This window comes from Piliocolobus tephrosceles, chromosome 1 (assembly GCF_002776525.5).
Source record: "Piliocolobus tephrosceles isolate RC106 chromosome 1, ASM277652v3, whole genome shotgun sequence".
Classification (NCBI taxonomy): domain Eukaryota; kingdom Metazoa; phylum Chordata; class Mammalia; order Primates; family Cercopithecidae; genus Piliocolobus; species Piliocolobus tephrosceles.
Genome location: NC_045434.1, coordinates 97,799,048 through 97,818,664, shown reverse-complemented (window position 1 = coordinate 97,818,664; position 19,617 = coordinate 97,799,048). Strand labels below are relative to the sequence as shown.

Genomic DNA, 19,617 nt, shown 5'->3' with positions numbered 1-19,617 from the left:
GGAGGTTGAGGCAAGAGAATTGCTTGAACTTGGGAGGCAGAGGTTGCAGTAAGCCAAGATCACACCAGTGCACTACAGCCTGGGTGGACAGAGCAAGACTTTAACTCAAAAAAAAAAAAAAAAATTTTTTTTTTTTAAAGAAAAGTCTATTTAAAAGTGGGCAAAGGATCTGAGTAGACATTCCTCCAGAAAAGACATAAAAGTGACCTATGTAAGCACATGAAGAACTACTCGACATCATTAGTCATCAGAGAATTGCAGATCAAAACCACAATAAGATACCACTTCACAACCACTGGCATGACTAGAATCAAAAAGTGAGATAAGTGTTGTCAAGGATGGGGAGAAATTGGAATTTTCATACACTGCTGCTGGGAATGTAAAATGGTACAACTGCATTGGAAAATAACTTGGCAGTTCCTCAGATGTTTAAATATAGAGTTAACCATATGACCCAGCAATTCCATTCATTCCTAGGTATATACCCAAGAGAAATGAAAACACATTCACACAGAAAATTGTATATTAATGTTGATAGCAACATTATTCATAATAGCGAAAAGGTGGAAACAACTGAAATATTCATCAACAGATGAACACATAAAATGTGGTTCATCCACACTATGGAATATTATTTGGCCATAAGGTGAAATGAAGTACTGATTAATGCTACAACATGGATGAACCTTGAAAACATTGTGCTAAGTTAAAGAAGCCAGTCACAAAAGACCACATACTATGTGATTCCATTCATATGAAAGTCTAGAGTAAAGGAATCTATAGACACAGAAAACAGATGAATGGTTTCTTAGGGTTCTGGATGGGGGAATGGGAAGATGGAATGGGGATTGGCTTAAAAGGCACTAGGTTTCTCTTTGAGGTGGTGAAAATACTCTAAAATTGACTGTGGTGACGGTCACATGTATCTATGAGTATACAAAAAGCCATTGAAATGTATACTTTTTTTTTAACCTAGGAATACATTTTTTCCCAAAAAAATGCCATTTAAGTATATACTTTAAATGAGTGAATTTATACTTTTTGTTTGTTTGTTTGTTTCTTTTTGAGATAGCCTCTCTCTCTGTTGCCCAGGCTGGAGTGCAGTGGTGTGATCTCAGCTCACTGCAACTTCTGCCTCCTGGGTTCAAGCGATCCTCCCACCTCAGCCTTCTAAGTAGCTGGAACTTACAGGTGCATGCCACCACACCCGGCTAATTTTTGTATTTTATTTTGTAGAGATGGGGTTTCATCATGTTGCCCAGGCTGGTCTCGAACTTCTGGAATCAAGCAATCTGCCTGCCTCAGCCTCCCAAAATGCTGGGATTACAGGAGTGAGCCACTGTGCCTGGCCAATTGTATACTTCAAATGAATGAACTGTATGTGAATTATATGTATGTGAATTTATATGAATAAAGCTGTTAAAGGCTGGGTGTGGTGACTTATGCCTGTAATCCCAGCACTTTGGGAGGCCGAGGTGGGTGGATCACTTGAGGCCAGGAGTTCAAGACCAGCTTGGCCAGCATGGTGAAACCTCGTCTCTACTAAAGATATAATCATTAGCCGGGTGTGGTGATGGGTGCTTGTAATCCCAGCTACTCAGGAAGCTGAGGCAGGAGAACAGCTTGAACCTGGGAGGCTGAGGTTGCAGTGAGCCAAGATTCTGCCACTGCACTGCAGCCTGGGCGACAGAGACTCTGTCTAGAAAGAAAGAGAGAAAGAAAAAAGAGAGAGAGAAAGGAAAAAGAGAAAGAAAAGATAAGAGAGGGAGGGAAGAAAAGAGAAAGAAAGATAAGAGAGGGAGGGAAGAAAAGAGAAAGAAAGAAGGAAAGAGAAAAAAGGAGAAAGAAAGCTGTTAAAAAAAAAAAAAGTGCCATTGGCCATCAGGTATGTGAGTCTAAAGCCTGAGTTGGAAATAAAGACTTGGAAGTCATCATTATGTAGATGGTAGTTTTCCTTTTTTTTGGAGACAGGGTCTCACTCTGTCATCCAGGCTGGAGTGCAGTGGTGTGACCTCAATCATTGCAACCTCTGCCTCCCAGGCTCAGGAGATCTTCCTACCTCAGCCTCCTGGGTAGCTAGGACTACAGGTCACACCACCATGCCCGGCTAATTTTTGTATTTTTTGTAGAGATGAGGTTTTGCCATGTTGCCCAGGCTGGGCCTGAGCTCAAATGATCCACCCACCTTGGCCTTCCAAAGTGCTGGGATTACAGATGTGACCCACTGTGCCCAGCCCTGGACAGTAGTTTAAATGTGAGAATGGATACAGTCACTGAACGAACACATAGAATGAAGGGGAAGAGAAGCTAATTGAATAAATGATTAGAGAGATTAGATACAGAAGGGATAATAATCATCACAACCTCAAATAGGAAAGCCCAAATAAGAAAGGGACAATTCAGTGGTAATGGCAATTGATTCGGTGGTAATAACCATCATGTCCACAGAACGGTACAAAAAGCAGATCATAGAAAGAGAGGCCTCTATCCCTATAGCTCCACTAAGATGACTTGCCATGGTCTGATCCTCCATTTTACAAATCTGATGGTCAATTTTCAGTGATCTTAACCTGTTTTATGAGCAGGAATGATGGAGATTATAGCCCCTTCTTGAAGCCTTTTTTTTGGTTTGTTTTATAAGACCCCTCACTTTTGAGTTTTCTTCCTATTTCCTGGCTACTCTTTTAAAAGAAAGTTTGTTGTATGTTCCTCCTCTCTGACCTTTATTAGTTGGAATGCCTCAGGATTAGAGGTCTCAGTCTTTAAACTGCTTCTCTTTTCTTCCACATTGATTTCTCTCCACCCCGTGGCTATGTATGCCATTTATAACTTAACTACTCCTTAATTTATACCTCTCACTGTCCCTTCTATGAGCTCCAGGTTCATATTTCCAATTGTTTACTCAATAACTCCATTCAGAAATCTAATAGGGATCTCCACTTTAATATGTCTGAAGTAAAATTGGATGTTTCCCCTGCCAAAAAAAAAAAAAAAACACTTGCTCCTGTCTCCCCACATGCGCTATCTCAGTAAACGACATCACTATCTAGTTACTCAAATCAAACTGATTTTTGTATTTTGTACTTTGACTTTTGTACTTTTTTACTGATTTTTGATTCTTGTCTTTATCTTGTACCCCACATTCAATCTATTAACACATCACCTCTCCACCACTTTCAGATTATATCCTGAATCCTACCACTTTCATTGCAACACTAGTCTTGCAGGTCTTCTGCAATAGCTTCCTAACTGGTCTTTTAGCTTCTATTTGGCTTCCCTATAGGGAGTTCTCAAAGAATCAACCACAGTGAACATCTTCAATTACAAATCAGATCATGCCGCTCTTTTACTCAAAACCCTCCATGGCTTCCCAGCATTCTTAGGATAAAATTCAAAGTCCTTTCATTGGTCCATAAGTCCGTAAGTGATCTGGCTCCCATCTTGTTTCTCCAAACTAAGTTCCTATCTCTTCTTTTGCCACGGTGGCTTCCTTGCCAAGCACACTCAAGCTGCAGGGTCTTTACCTTGTTGTTTCTTCTGCTTGAAATGTTCTTTCCCAAGTATGTATAGCTTACCGTCTCACTTCAAACCTTTATTTAGATGTCACCTCAGCAGAGGGGCCTTCCCTGAACCCCCTATGTAAAAGAGCACACCCATCCATGTAACCCATTTTTATTCTGCTTTATTTTCCTTTACAGTACTCTTAATAACTTTATTATCTGTGTCTTTCCCCTCCTCCTATGTTCCCAACCCTTGCACTAGTAAGTTCTATGAATGCAAGAATCTTGGTTCTATTCACTGTTGCAGCCCCAGCACATAGAACAGGGCCTTCCAGAGCAGGAATTCAATAAATAGTTGTTGAATTCCCCAGCTTGGCAGCTGGGAGTAATCCTCTGCACAGTTCCTGTAGGTGTCATAACGAAACAGAGTACAACAGTCACCCCATATCACCCGATGTGGGAACCTTTACCACACCACCCCTCTTCAGAAAAGAGCCTCTGGAATAGCTACACCTCAATGAATGAATGAAGAATGAATAGGATGGTGGGGCATTAAATAGCTACTTTGTGCTGTAGCCCTCTTCTAGGTGTTGAGATTACAAAGATGATAAAAACATAGTCCTTGCCCTCAAGAATTTATATTCTAGTAGTATAGCTGGATTAAAAATATGTAATTTTAGATTAAATGTTATAGGGAAAAAATGTTATGAAAAAAACAGTGCAGAGTAAGGGGATAGGTAGAGGAGAATAATGGCATGAGGTTCCATTTTAGTTAAAACAGTCAAGAGCTGCCTGTCTTAGGAAGTAGGATTTCAATAGTCACTTCAAGTCTAGTAAAGATCTAGTAGATGGACATTCCAAGAAAAGGAAAAAACCCTAGGGCTGGGACATGCTTTGATTGGAGTGACAGTAAGGCTAGTGAGGCTACAACAGAGCTAGACAGTGTGGGAGGAGATGAATCAGATAAATAGGCAGGTGCTAGATCAGATCATGTAGGGCCCTTCTTAGAGGCAACTGATTTTTTGATGGCCTCTAAGGCTATCGCTATCATACTTTTGACTTCTATTATGTGATGGGAAGCTATTGGAGGTTTTGAACAAGGTGGGGACTGGGGAAATAATACGACCTTACTTTTTTTTTTTGAGATAGTCTCATTCCATCGCCCAGGCTGGAGTGCAGTGGTGTGATCTCGGCTCACTGCAGCCTCTGCCTCCGGGTTCAAGCGATTCTCCTGCCTCAGCCTCCCAAGTAGCTGGGATTGCAGGCACTCTCCACCACGCCGGGTAATTTTTTTTTTTTTTTTTTTTTTTTGTATTTTTGGTAGAGACGGGTTTCACCATGTTGGCCTGGTTTCCAGCTCCTGACCTCAAGTGATCCGCATCCGCCCACATCCACCTCCCAAAGTGCTAGGATTACAGGCATAAGCCACCGCGCCCGGCCAGACCTTACATTTTAAAAAATCATTCTGGCTGCCTTATGTTTAACTGCAATGGCAATAATGGAAGTAGACAAACGAGGTAAGTTTCTATTGCGGTAGTCTTAATTTATAATGACTTGGATAGGAGAGTAGCGGTAGGGGAGGTGAGAAAGGGTCAGATTTTTGCACCCTGGCCTTCTGGTTGGAAAAAAAAAAAAATTCCCCAGCTTGGCAGCTGGGAGTAATCCTCTGCACGGTTCCTGTAGGTGTCATAACGAAACAGAGTACAACAGTCACCCCATATCACCCGATGTGGGAACCTTTACCACACCACCCCTCTTCAGAAAAGAGCCTCTGGAATAGCTACACCTCAAGCTACTGAGCCCCTTCTTTAAAAATACGTAAATGGAGACTCTCAGGGGAAAATGGGCCTCGATAGTATAGAAACCACTTAAGGAAACGAAGTCCTGAAAGGAAACGGGGATTTTCAGAAAAATCCTTGTGGCAATCATAGCTCGTTCCCAGTGTTCAAAAACGGCAAAATTGGCCATCATCCAGGAAGTAGCCTGTCAATCCCTTGGAAATTTAGTTTATTTCTGTCACAACTCTGGGAAGCCCCTAACTCGCATTTGTTTTGAGTATCACAAGAAAAGCAAGCCCGAAGAAACTACAAAAACAACTTTGCCTCTTCGGTAATGCGCACGCGCCCCCGCTCTGTTTTCCGTTGGCCTTAAGCCCCGCCCCTTGTGCGTCCTTCGAGGAGGGTTGCGAGCCGTGAGCTTGCGCGACCACTCTTCCCTCAGTCTTCTCGAGCACGTCGTCGCAAACGGGGCCGGAAAGCGTGGCAGCGCAGGCGCAAGCGCAGAGAGCGGAGGCGGTGGTGGTGGCGGCCGCTGGCCAGTGTAAGATGGCGGCGGCGTTGGTGGTGGCAGTGGACGGGGCGGCTGGGCCTGGAACAGTCGGAGCAGCCGCTAGCAGAAGGATTACCCAAGACGGGAAGCGGGCTGCTGAGCCTCGCCGATTCCCGTTCTTGTAACTGCCCCAGCCGGACCCCCCCCCCCCCCCTTGACCTTACCCGGTCTGTGTCTCGTTCCGGCTCGGCCTGCCCCCGCTCCGCTCCCCAGCCGGTTTCCCCTAAGGATGGGCCTGACTCCTTTCCCAAGCTCTTAGCGCTCAGGTCTTTTCCTTCCGCCGACCCGAAGTCATCGCCGGGAATACTGGTTGTCCTTTCTTCAGGTCAGCCCTGGGGTTGCCCCCAAGAGCCAGCCCCACAGTTCACAGGGACGCCTTGCTTCGTTGGGTGACCCATTTGTGCGCTCCTATTTCTCCCCTTAGATTGGGGGACATGGCTCGCCCTGCGTCTCCCCGTCACCTCAGGGCCACCGCGCAATGGGTCCCCCTCCCCCATCCCAAGTTCCCAGGCCCAGCACTTTGTACGGAAGGCAGAGGTCCAAGAATCCCGGAGTCGGTTGTTGCCTTGTGGTCTTGTACCCTTTGTGTTATAATTCTCTTAGTTTACCTCCTCTAACTCCCAAATCTTTTAGGATATCTTAGAACGGTCCCATTTGGTCCCTGTTAGTTGGAAAGCATCTGGTGGCTTGAATTTCTGACTCATGATTGTTACTGGAGTCTCTGTAAACAAACCGGCACTAGCGCTATCACATTCTCTCCGGGATTTCCCCCTCTGCTCAGTGGCTTCTTGTTGAGAGGTTGTTTGGTTATGGTTTAGCGTTGAAAAGATTCAGGTTATCCTTTTAAATGACTTTACGTTTTAGTGGAGCTGGGAGATTACTTGCCTGGCTTCTAATCTTCATGTTGGTTCATTTTATTTCCATATGCGTGTGGGTTATTCAGTAATTAGAATTAGATAAATTATTCTGCTTTTAAATAGTTTTGAGAAGGCCTAAACATACAGAAGTGTATTCATAAATATTTTTATTATGTTCAGTAGAAGACACACTTTTGCCATGTAAATTTTAACTTTTCTCAGTCCTTCAGTGAATCGACAGACCTATTTTCTCAGGAGCTCAGCCTGGCCTTACTTCAGTGATAAAAGAAGGAAAGGTGAGTGGGAGTTGGAGGCATTAAAATTTTTGAGTTCAAGACAGACTTCCCTGATGCTCAACTGCTGACCACTACAGTCATAAAATTCCTACCAGTTTCCCAGAGTTTGGGTGTTGTTCTTGGCTTTGTTCCAGCTCTGGTTGAATTACTTTTACAAGTTTAATTGTCTGTGGGCTTCTTGTCTTTCCGTCCTACATTATTGCTGTATGTCTTCAAATGACTTATGCCTAGGAGTGAGTGCGTGCCCCCTACCCCATGTCTTCTTTTCTTCTTTATTCATTTTCATTGTGTTTTGTCCGTGTGTCGATCATATTTCTTACGTTGTTAAAAACTGGAACTTAGTTTGCCTGCGTTCTGTTCAGCCTGTTGTCAAATCAGGTCTCTTCCCCTCTCACAGCTTTGAGTTGTCATCCCTTGGTATTTAGAGGAGAATATTTAGCTGCTTGTAACTAAAAGCTAGGGAGTGATGAGTGATGCTGCCTTTAGCTGGTGTCTGAGTCCAGTCTATTTCAGAATTCCGACTTTTTAGGATATAGTGGGAACTTTTTTGTAAAAAAATAAATAAATAAATAGTGGCTGCTCATTCTTTTGTAGCTGGTCTGAAGAATTCTTGGTTAGCAGAAGAAACATCCTGGGCATTCAGCAGCATGGGTTGGTGCCAAAAAGGGAGTCAGAACATACTTATAAATGCAGTTTTCCTGAAGCTTTCAGGTTTCTGGTAGCAGAGACTAGAGGCTCATGGCATGTGACAGAAAAGCCAAGTGACTGGAAGGTACGCCTGGCTGATTCCTAGTATCTTTATGATTTGTAGTGGGAAAAGATTGAGTGACGCTGGTGAGTTTTATTCCATTTGATGACTGAATTAGAAAACGCTAATTATGTACTGGAATAAAATGATTAGTGATGGTGTGTATGTGTATCAGTAACATATAAAGAGAAAAGGACAGTCTTTAGAGATTGGACAGACTTTTAATTTAATTTTAAGGTTTAACTATTAGACTAATTTTTCTTAGCCATGTGACCTTGAGCAAGTTACTTAAACTTCTCTGACTCTTAATTTCCACAACTCTAAAAGTGTGATAATACCGCTTACCTCCCAGGGTCATTGTTAGTATTATAGGGAATCTATTTAAAGCTCTTAGTAATCTAAGAGCACGTGGTACACACTCAAAAAATGTTTTGTTTTTTTCTGCACATCGTTGATATAACTTTGAATAAGTTATACATTAATTTATGCTTCTTTTACATTTTGCCTTAAAACACATTTTTCTGGTTAATTTTCCCAACAGATTTTTAATTGATTAACTTAGACGTGTCCTTTGTAAATGCCCACCTAGAACTGTCTTCTGAACGTGAACCCCCTGTTGGGGGTTCATAACCAGAGGACAGAATATTAGATATTGGTGTATGTATATTTAAAAATGTATTCTTAAACATCAGTAAATTTTTTTGTTCATTGGTTCCTTCTTCTTGGTCTCTCTGTTAGCACACCTGATCAGAGTTGGCAGTGTTGCAATTCTTTCCCTTTCTGCTACAATGTTGTTTACTTCTCCTGCAACTACCCTTTATACTTTCCTTTTTTGCCATGAAGGGAATACATTTTTTCCTTGTTGTTGGGCTGTACAGTGATCCTCATCAACAAATTATCAAAGAACTGTATGAGGAAAAGGTTTTCATTTCTTTTTAAAGTGAATCAGGGCTAGGGAGTTAGGAATGAAGAGGGTTTTTTTTGTTTGTTTTTTGTTTGTTTGTTTTTGAGAGGGAGTCTCGCTCTGTTGCCAGACTGGGATGCTGTGGCGCGATCTCAGCTCATTGCAGCCTCTGACTCCCTGGTTCAAGTGATTCTCCTGCCTCAACCTCCCGAGTGACTGGGATTACAGGCACGCGCCACCTTGACCAGCTAATTTTTGTATTTTTAGTAGAGGAGGGGTTTCACCATGTTGGCCAGGATGGTCTCAATCTCCTGACCTCGTGATCCGCCTGCCTTGGCCTCCCAAAGTGCTGGGTTTACAGATGTTAGCCACCGTGCCCGGCCAAACAGTTCTTTTTTCTTTTTTTTTTTTTGAGACGGAGTCTTGCTCTGTCACCCGGGCTGGAGTGCAGTGGCCAGATCTCAGCTCACTGCAAGCTCCGCCTCCCGGGTTTACACCATTCTCCTGCCTCAGCCTCCAGAGTAGCTGGGACTACAGGCGCCCGCCACCTCGCCCGGCTAGTTTTTTTTTTTTGTATTTTTAGTAGAGACAGGGTTTCACCGTGTTAGCCAGGATGGTCTCGATCTCCTGACCTCGTGATCCGCCCGTCTCGGCCTCCCAAAGTGCTGGGATTACAGGCTTGAGCCACCGCGCCCGGCCCACAGTTCTTTTTTCAGCTCCACAGCTGGACCATCTTAATAATATGACAGCACAAATGAAGAGTTTTAAACCCTTTGTTGGCTTTTCTTTCACATCTTTTTGGCAAGGGCACATGAAAATTAAGTACTGATAATATCGCAATGAAAGCAGCTGTGTCATTCAGACCAGTGATCATTTTAGATTTGATGAACTTTTAACTGCCATCATCCAGGGTCTGAATTCTGCATTGTAAGGTAAGGACTCTCCAGGGTGGTGGTGAGATGGATTGAGATTGCATTTGTATCATTTGTGTTTTTATGAACTCTGAAGATCCATGTCGGGTGAAGGAAAGGGTGGGAGGAGAAAAGAAAATACTTTGAAAGGGGTAACTTGGACTCTATTTCCTTATGTGCTGGGTAAGAATCCCCAGGTAACATCTATGTACAGTAAATCAGTATTTGTAGTCTGTGGGCCACACTGTAAACTTTTTGTCTTCTAAAGTTTTTTTTTATTTTTGGTTTTTGTAGAGATAGGATCTCACTTTGTTGCCCAGGCTGGTCTCAAACTCCTGGGCTCAAGTGATCTTCCCACCTCAACTGAGTAGCTGGGACCACAGGCATATCCCCATACCTAGCTAATTTTTTTTTTTTTTTTTTTTAGAGATGAAGTCTTACTTGCCCAGCTCGTCTCAAGTGATGCTCCCATCTTGGCCTCCCAAAGTGCTGGGATTACAGGCATAGCCACAGCACCCAGCTTGAAGATATTTTTATATTTCCAGGGTTTTAGGTGTTTGCTTAAGAATTATGACATCTTATTAGGTAGTATTTCCTAGGATGGTTGGAGTGGAAGGCTAAGAATGCTTGTGACCTTTTTAGTTCTCACCACCAACCTCTTAAAGTGCAGTCTATTTATTTTTGAAACAGGTTCTCACTCTGTCACCTAGGGTGGAGTGCAGTGGCACCATCATGGCTGGCTCACTGCAACCTCGACCTCCTGAGTTTAGGTGATCTTCCCATCTCGCCTCTGGAGTAGCTGGGACTACAGGTGCACGCCACCATATCTGGCTAATTGTTGTATTTTTTATAAAGATGAGGTTTCACCATATTGCCCAGGCTGATCTCGAACTCCTGGGCTCAAGCAGTCCTCCTGCCTCAGCCTCCCAGAACAGGATTACAGGCATGAGCCACTGCGTCCTGCTAAGTGCAGTCAATTAAATGTATAAGAATCTGCCAGGCCAAGTGCGGTTGGCTCATGGCTGTAATCCCAGCACTTTTGGGAGGCCAAGGTGGGAGGATCACTTGAGCGTAGTTGTTCAAGTCCAGGCTAGGCAATGTTGAGACCTCGTCTCTACAAAAAGTTAAAAAGATAGCCAAGCATGGGGCAAGTACTTGCACTCCCATCTCCTTGGGAGGCTGAGGTGGGAAGATCGAGTCCAGGAGTAGAGGCTGCGGTGAGCTGAGATTGCGCCACTGCACTTTAGTATGGGCAACAGAGTGAGACCTGGTCTCAAAAAAAAAAAAAGAATCAGTCCCAGTGCCATGGTCCTTAGTGTTGAGTAGGACCAACCTAAGACGGAAGCTTGTCTACAGAGAGCTGAAAGAAAGCAGTCTCTTTGTTGCCAGTTTAAAACAATACTGATGTTTTAAAAACAAACAGATTCTAGTAGGAAACATTGTATAGAAGTGCACCCTGTTGTGAAAGACTGGGATCTTGAGTTTCATCCTCTAAGTCTTGTATTCTATCAGGTGAGTTATAGACTTTTAGAATCATAAAGTGACTATTAAAATGCTTTCAGTAGATAGATTCATTACTCCATTATTTCTGCTGTAGAAAAGTTTATTCTAAACATGTCTAGGAAATATCCAGATTATAAAAGAGAAATAACGGTATCCAAACAGGACTTTGTATTGCATTACATTGATGTTAGAGTTAGTTTTTAAGTCTCTGAGATTGAATTAGCCTTTTTATTTATTTATTTATTTATTTATTTATTTATTTATTTATTTATTTATTTTTTAAAGCAGATTATCAGTGAGCTAAGATAATCTGCTGTTTACCCTCACCTGTTTGGAACGCAGGCAACTGAATTAATTGAATCAGCAATAGGCATGGAGTGGTGACTTTATATATTTTCATTTTAGAGCCAAAAGCCATTGAGTTTTAGCTTAGCTTTATAGTAATATCAAAAACTTCATCTTTTATTTTCACCAATGTACCCAAGAAACGTCATTGCTGTTAAAATCAGTCAGAAAAGGAGGCTACTTGCTCTTTATTGATTTAGTCATTCTGCTCTTGGAGTGAGTAGAAAGTCTTTGAAAGCTTTTCAGAAATTGGTGAGTGATGAATTTTATGAATTAGTCACTTCTTTGTACCAGTTTTTTTTTTTTTTTTAATCTCTACCTCTACAGGACATAGTTCCTGGGCCAGAAGCCAGATTTCTCAAGTACCACCTAACCCCAGAAATGTGTTATGATACAGATAAATTAATGAACGGAGGCTGCCTTGAGGTTGCTGGGGAGTAATTAATATGACAAAGGTGGCATCTTATTAATGAAATGTAATAATAGTATGTCTAGTAGATTGGGTCATTGCAAAAATTTTCATCATTGTATCTGAGATTAGATATTTGCTATTTATCCTCTGAAGATACTGTTTAAGGAAGTCTGGCCAAGTTCTAAAGTTAAGCATACATATTTGCCTCACATGCCATTTTTTTTTTTCTTCCTGGTTTTTTCTTAGCCATCTGGAAAGCTACTATAGAGTTTACCTCTAATGGTAGCCAAGTGACTGTATTCCTCTGGTGTACTTTAGTCATTGGCACATTACCAGGTATGTTTTGGTAACCTTACTTAGGATCCAACATTAGACCCTTTCTTCTAACCTAACCTGTAGGAAGGCACTTCTTGATGTTTTAAGCCTCTCTTTACTGTTTTATTGTAAGTTGTACCTTTGGAGCATCATTTTTTCATCTTAAATCCTCTTCAGCAATTTAAAAAAATTTGAAATATAAATGGCAAAAACTGTTAATGGCAACAGACTTCTGATGTAAATGTAAATCGAGATGGAAACAAAATGAAAAGTAGATTTCCCTAAGAATTAGTTAAATTGAGATAAACGCGCTTGGATGTTTTTATAGAAAGGTCTCTTAGCCAGGTGCAGTGGCGTGTACTTGTAATCCCGACTACTCAGGAGGCTGAGTTGGGAGGACTGCTTGAGCCGAGGAGTTTCAGGCCAGCCTGGGCAACATAGCAAGACCTTGTCTCTTAAAAAAAAAAAAAAAGTTTCTTAGTTCTGCTGCTGGAAATTAACACTTAAGGGTTAGAGTGCGTTCCTGACATAGTCTGAAGTACTGTTATTAGAATTAAAACCAGAGGCCACGCACGGTGGCTTATGCTTGTAATCCCAGCATTTTGGGAGGCTGAGGCGGGCGGATCACCTGAGGTCAGGAGTTTGAGACCAACCTGGCCAACATAGCAAAACTCCATCTCTACTAAAAATACAACAATTAGTCAGCTGCAGTGGCATGCGCCTGTAGTCCCAGCTACTTGGGAGGCTGAGGCAGGAGAAGTGCTTGAACCAGGAAGGCAGAGGTTGCAGTGAGCCAAGATCACAACACTGTACTCCAGCCTGGGTGACAGAGTGAGACCCTGTCTCAAAAAAAAAAAAAAAAAAAAGAATTAAAGCCAGTAAACTATAAACACTGGGCATTTGATGTTACCAGTAGGGAGAGAAGGCATTAATTCAAAGAAGGAACAAAGTTCCTTATTCATAGTTTGAATCCTCATCATTATCCATGGTGATTGCTTTGCAGTCCTCCATCTTGGGTATCCTCAGAACCTTCAAGAGGGAGAAGAGGCCAGGTGTGGTGGTTCATGCCTATAATCCCAGCACTTTGGGAGGCCAAGGTAGGAGGATTACTTGAGCTCAGGAGTTTGAGACCACTCGGCAAGATAGTGAGACTCCGTCTCTACAATAATAATAGTAAAAAAAAATTTTTTTAATTACAAGAGGGAGAAAACCTTCGGGAGGCTTATATTGTGGGTTCCTGGGTAGACTGCCTTACTGTAGTTTGTAGAACATGAATACTTGAAAGAAGATATTAACGGAGCTCTCTGAATTCTTTAAAACGCCAGAGAGAATGGGTAAGCAGATTTCATAGACTTGGAACTGCGTCCTATATTGTATACGATGTTTGGAGAATCATTGCTGAGTGGTAAAGAAGTCTAGGCTTCTAGGAAATGTAGTCTAGTATAGAGATGGGAAACTAGAAAAATAATATAAATGCCTACTATGTACAAACAGGCTGTTAGCATATGTTGTCTTTAATCCTCTAAATTCCTGCAGGGTGGTGATATTATCCCATTTTACAAAAGAAAAACTCAAAAACAGATGGTAGCGGTAGAATTCAAACCCAGGTCTGTTGGACACCAAAGCCCTTTTCTTTCTTTCATAACACATGCTGTCTTTAAAAACAGGACTTTTTTTTTTTTAGATGGCATCTTGCTTTGTCACCAGCCTGTGGTGGCTCACTGCAGCCTTCTCCTCTTGGGTTCAAGCAATCCTCCTGCCTCAGCCTCTGAGTAGCTAAGACTACAGGTGCATGCCACCATGCCCAGCTAATTTTTGTATTTTTAGTAGAGACGGGGTTTCACCATGTTGGCCAAGATGGTCTTGATCTGTTGACCTCATGATCCGCCCGGTCCAGCCTCCTAAAGTGTGGAGTTTACAGGCATGAGCCACAGTGCCTGGCCAAAAAAAAAAAAAAAAAAAAAAAAACTAGGCCAAAGCCAAATGATGAAGCAAATGAACTGAAAGGTAGAATTAAATATTTCATATAAATATATGTATATAAAGTATTCAAATGACAGTAGGAATAAAATCATTTTTTCATTGTTTAGACATAGTTATGCTATATTGGTAAGCTAATGAGTTTTTTAAGGAAACAATTTTGTTTTTTTTTTTTTTTGGAGACAGAGTTTCATTCTTTGGCCCAGGCTGGAGTGCAGTGGCACAATCTTGGCTCCCTGCAACCTCCACCTTCCAGTTTATGCGATTCTCCTGCCTCAGTCTCCCTAGTAGCTGGGATTACAGGCATGCTCTACCACACCCAGCTGATTTTTGTATTTTTAGTAGAGACGGGATTTCACCATGTTGGCCAGGCTGGTCTCAAACTCCTGACCTCATGATCCACCCACCTCGGCCTCCCAAAGTGTTGGGATTACAGGCATGAGCCACTGCACCCAGCCCAGGAAATAATTTTTATAGACCTAAGAGACAGCCGAATCCTAGTGTTTTATGATTCTTTACTAGAGAGAACATCAGCATTCCATTCAATCTCTGAGATAATTCCAGGGGAAAAGCTGTTCTGACTCTTACAGCCTTTTAACAGTATACTGTTTTCTGTATTTTTTGGAAGCTTGGACTGTCCTCCTTACCTTCTAGGTTTTGTTTTTCTGAGACAGGGTCTTGCTCTGTCACCGAGGCTGGAGTGCAGTGACCCCATCACGGCTCACTGCCATCTTGACCTCTGGGGCTCAAGTGATCCTCCCACTTCAGCCTCCCAAGTACCTGGGACTACAGGTGTATACTGCCACACCCTGCTTTTTATTTTTTTATTTTATTTTATTTGTTTAGTTTTGAGACAGAGTCTCACTGTGTCGCCCAGGCTGGAGTGCAATGGTGCGATCTCAGCTCACTGCAACCTTCGCCTCCCAGATTCAAGTGATTCTCCTGCCTCAGTCTCCCGAGTAGCTGGGATCGCAGGCGTGTGGCACCACGTGTGGCTAATTTTTGTATTTTTAATAGAGACAGGGTTTCACCATTTTGGCCAGACTTGTCTCAAACTCCTGACCTCAGGTGATCCGCCCGCCTCAGCCTCCCAAAGTGCTGGGATTACCAGCATCACTTAGGCGTCAGCCACTGTGCCTGGCCTAATTTTTAAATTTTTTGTAGAGACAGGGTCTCCCAATGTTGCCCAGGTTGGTCTCAAACTCCTGGGCTCAAGCGATCCTCCAGCCTTGGCCTCCCAAGTGCTGGGATTACAGGCATGAGCCACTGCGCCCAGCCTATCCTCACGTTGAAACCTTTTTTTTTTTTTTTTTTTTTTTTTGAGATAGAATCTCGCTCTGTCACCCAGGCTGGAGTGCAGTGGTGGGATCTCAGCTCATTGCAAGCTCCGCCTCCCAGGTTCATGCCATTTTTCTGCCTCAGCCTCCCAAGTAGCTGGGACTACAGGCACCCGCCACAGCACCTGGCTAATTTTTTGTATTTTTAATAGAGATGGGATTTCACCATATTAGCCAGGATGGTCTTGACTTCCTGACCTCGTGATCCGCCCGACTCGGCCTCCCAAAGTGCTGGGATTACAGGCATGAGCCACAGCGCCCGGCCACCTTGAAACCTTTTTACTCTTGACTTCCAGAGATTTAATTTTTATCATTCGTTCTTCTCAATTTTTCTCTGTGCTCTCCTTTCTCTTCTCTAAGAGTAGGTATTCCTGAAGATTCTTCCCTTGAACTTCCTCTCCCAGAGCCTTCTTAGGTGCCTCATTGTTTGAGGTATGATTTATAAGGTGTTTGATTTTGAAGTTTCTCTGTACAGATAACTCACAAGTCGGTATCTCTGGCCCTACTTTATTTAAGTTCCAGACTTAAATTTGTTTGTCACTACTTTCCTAACATGTCAGCTTGGATTTTAAATATATTCAGAATAATCTCTTATCCCACCTACCAGCATCTCATTTGTGTCACTTGATATCCTCTGGGCACCAGACTAAGAACTTGTCTTTTTTGACTCAGCTTTGTAACTGCTTATTGAGCTAAACATTACCTCCCTTTACAACCATTCTCATGTTGATCCCTTTTTAATTCCCTTTGCAGTCCACTCAAGACAGCCCCTCGTTCTTATCTTGGCAACTATAATAGCTTTTAAACTTGTTTCTCTTTCGTTTTCCTTCGTTTTAGTCCATCTTATTATCTTTGACAAAATAATTTCCCTGATGCCTGACACCACCCCCCCCAACAACAAAGCTTTTATTATACCTCTTAACTTACCAACTATACCTTACCGGCTAGCCAAACTAGACTACCCGTATATGTTTCTTGACCATGTCAGGTTTTTAAGCTCCATGTCTTTTCTCGCTCTGGTCCTGTGGAATGTCTTTCTCAACTGTACCCATTGAAATCCTGCCTGTCTTTTAAGGCCCATCTTAAAACCTAATTTTCCATAGAAGCATTTCCTTTCTCTCCGAAACTAAATATAATCTTTTCCTCTGTTCAACCACAACAGCATTCTATTTATCTTTTTTAAAAAAGATACTGATACTTATATCTCTTATATCATGATTATATACTCATTTTCCCTAATTGATTAATTGGCTACAAAAGGGATTGTGACTGCCTTGTTTATATTTGTAGCTTCTGTATTGCCTGGTACCAATGCTATTGTGTAACAGCATGTTTGCTTACAGATAGGCCACTGGGTGGTGCCAGAGGCTTGCAATTTGGATAAAAATGAGTAGCCTAGACTCCCAGCTAGAGTGTACGTGCTAGAGCCTCTCTGCAGTTGGGTTGTTTGTACTGTCAAATCTTCAGCACAGTAGGAATAGAGATTAATTTTCCTGTTCCAGAAACATTCAGTTTCTTTCTGCTCATCTGTCCAGCCTACCAGAGGAGACAGTTGTATGTTCAACCCCTCCAAGTACTTATTAGAAAATAGCCCAGAACTAAAGTCCTGCCTATAATAAACATGCTTTATATAATGAGTTTCAGCCTCTTTGGGGTCATCCTTTGAGTTTCAGTGCCTGAGGTTCTCTGATTGATAAACACTGTCTGGCCAGGTGGGGTGGCTCATGCCTGTAATCTCAGCTTTTTGGGAGGCCAAGGAAGGTGGATCACTTGAGTCCAGAAATTCGAGACCAGCCTGGGCAACATGTCCCCCACCACCATCTCTACAAAAAAATACAAAAAATTTAGCTGAGCATGGCGGTGTGCATTTGTAGTCCCAGCTACTGAAGGGGCTGAGGTGGGAGCATCACTTGAGCCTGGGAGGTCGCGGCTTCAGTGAGCTGAGATCCCGTTACTGCATTCCAGCCTGGACAACAGTGAGACCCTGTCTTAAAAAAAAAAAAAAAAAATCTGCAAAACCACTATTCTAAGTTAGGAAAGTAGGCTTGGAGAAGTAAGTGTTTCTTGTGAAGGAGAAATATTAAGAAAAGTAAAATGAAGTTAAAATGAGCCATTTCATCTTGGAAACAAAAATTGGAGGTGGAGAAAGTAGAACTAGTTGATACCAGATGGACTGTGGGACCTAGAAAAGCACATTTGTACTTTGGATGGAGATCAACCCTGAACAGCTGTTCATTTATGAGTGGTAAGGGACATCTGTCCTCCTGAGAGAAACTTGGGACTGTGTGGCTCTCTGTCTTAATAATAATTGAAGTATTTTCTCATCACCTTCTAGTTTCAGAGGAAATTCTAAAACCTTGTCTCATTTAAATATGGATGTTTATGTAGGAGGGTTGGGTACTTGAGTAGCAGAATGAGACAGGCACTGGTTTGAGAGAATGCTGGGATTATATAAACCATGAGATTTGACAGACTGAGTTCAGGTCTTAGTAAAGGGATCAAGGACAATAATAATATTTAGATGTTGGTGTTTGATAGGGCTCAAGGTAAGGTAGTTGTCAGACCAGTGTTCATAGACCCTAGACACCAAAGGATTTAAAATGAACTTCAGAGAAATTAAAAAAAAATAAAGAGCATAAACATACAAATTAATAGTACAACCACAAGAACAACTTTGAGCTACTTAAATTTCTGCTCTTCTTAGTTATCACCAAGACAATAGGGTTGTAGACTTTTTATGTATTTAGGATTCATCTTGCCATTAATGTGGTCGCTGAGAAATCACATAGGCAGTCTTGGTTGCAGCAAAAATCGTTTCAGCACTTTCGTTTTCAAGTGAGAGGTCTGGACATTATGCTCTCATTTGCTGTGACATATTGACCGTTTTAGTCAACTTCTATTAATCACAGCCTTGAGAATTTAGTGTTTTTAATGGTATTATGTCATTTAACAATTTGTATTATTTTTCCCCCATCACTCTTCTCTCATCCTCTCTCTTTTTTTTTTTTTTTTTTTGAGACGGAGTCTCACTCTCTCGCCCAGGCTGGAGTGCAGTGGCCGGACCTCAGCTCACTGCAAGCTCTGCCTCCCGGGTTTACGCCATTCTCCTGCCTCAGCCTCCCGAGTAGCTGGGACTACAGGCGCCTGCCACCTCGCCCGGCTAGTTTTTTGTATTTTTTAGTAGAGACGGGGTTTCACTGTGTTAGCCAGGATGGTCTTGATCTCCTGACCTCATGATCCGCCCGTCTTGGCCTCCCAAAGTGCTGGGATTACAGGCTTGAGCCACCGCGCCCGGCCCTCTCTCTTTTTTTTGAGACAGAGTTTCTGTCTTGTTGCCCAGGCTGGAGTGCAGTGGCACGATCTCGGCTCACCGCAACCTCCACCTTCCGGGTTCAAGCAATTCTCCTGCCTCAGCCTCCTGAGTAGCTGGGATTACAGGCATGCGCTACCATGCCCGGCTAATTTTTTTGTACTTTTAGTAGAGAAGGGGTTTCTCTGTGTTGGTCAGGCTGGTCTCGAACTCCTGACCTCAGGTGATCCGCCCCCCCTTGGCCTCCCAAAGTTCTGAGATTACAGGCGTGACCCACCGCGCCAGACTGCATTCTCTCTTTTTAATCCACGTTTATTAAAGTATAATTTATATACAGTAAAATTTATCCTTTTTTAAGTTGGCCTATTCTTTTAATTCTGACAAAGGCATAGTTATGTAACACCAACATGATTGGGGCATAGAACATTTCCATCATTCCAAAAAATTTTCTCATGCCCTTTTGCAGTCAGTTTCATTCCCCTACCCGCAAGCCCTAGCAGTCCCTGATCTCTCTATTCCTATAGTTTTATCTTTTCCAGAGGTACTATAAGTGGAATCATATATTGTATAGCTGTTTGAGTCTGAATTATTGCACTTACCATAACATACTTGAGATCTATCCATGTTGTTGCTTGTATCAGTAAGTAGTTCATTCCTTTTTATTGCTCAGTAGTATCCCATTGTGTGGACCTACCACAATTTGTTCATCCATGACCCAGCTGAAGAACATTTGTTTCCAGTTTTTTGATGAATTTAAGTAAAACTATTAGAACATTCACCTACAGGATATTTTTAATTTTGTGGACATATATTTTCATTCTTATTTTATTTATTTATTTATTTATTTATTTATTTATTTATTTATTTATTT

At 42.2% G+C, this 19,617-nt stretch overlaps 1 protein-coding gene across 15 annotated transcripts in view; it reads left to right on the top strand.

Annotated features, from left to right (window-relative positions):
• The first annotated feature begins 5,500 nt into the window (after positions 1-5,500).
• DCAF8 (DDB1 and CUL4 associated factor 8) overlaps positions 5,501-19,617 on the top strand; it is a 47,632-nt gene continuing 33,515 nt past the window's right edge. For 7 of the 15 annotated variants that reach the window (XR_002731974.2, XR_002731975.2, XR_002731976.2 and 4 more), the window contains exons 1-2: positions 5,501-6,153; positions 6,908-6,981. The gene's annotated coding sequence lies outside the window, so the exon portion shown is untranslated. Of the gene's footprint in view, positions 6,154-6,907; positions 6,982-12,050; positions 12,141-19,617 lie in introns of all 15 variants that reach the window. The other 8 variants (XM_023214235.2, XM_023214226.1, XM_023214232.2 and 5 more) reach the window with 5 other exon arrangements.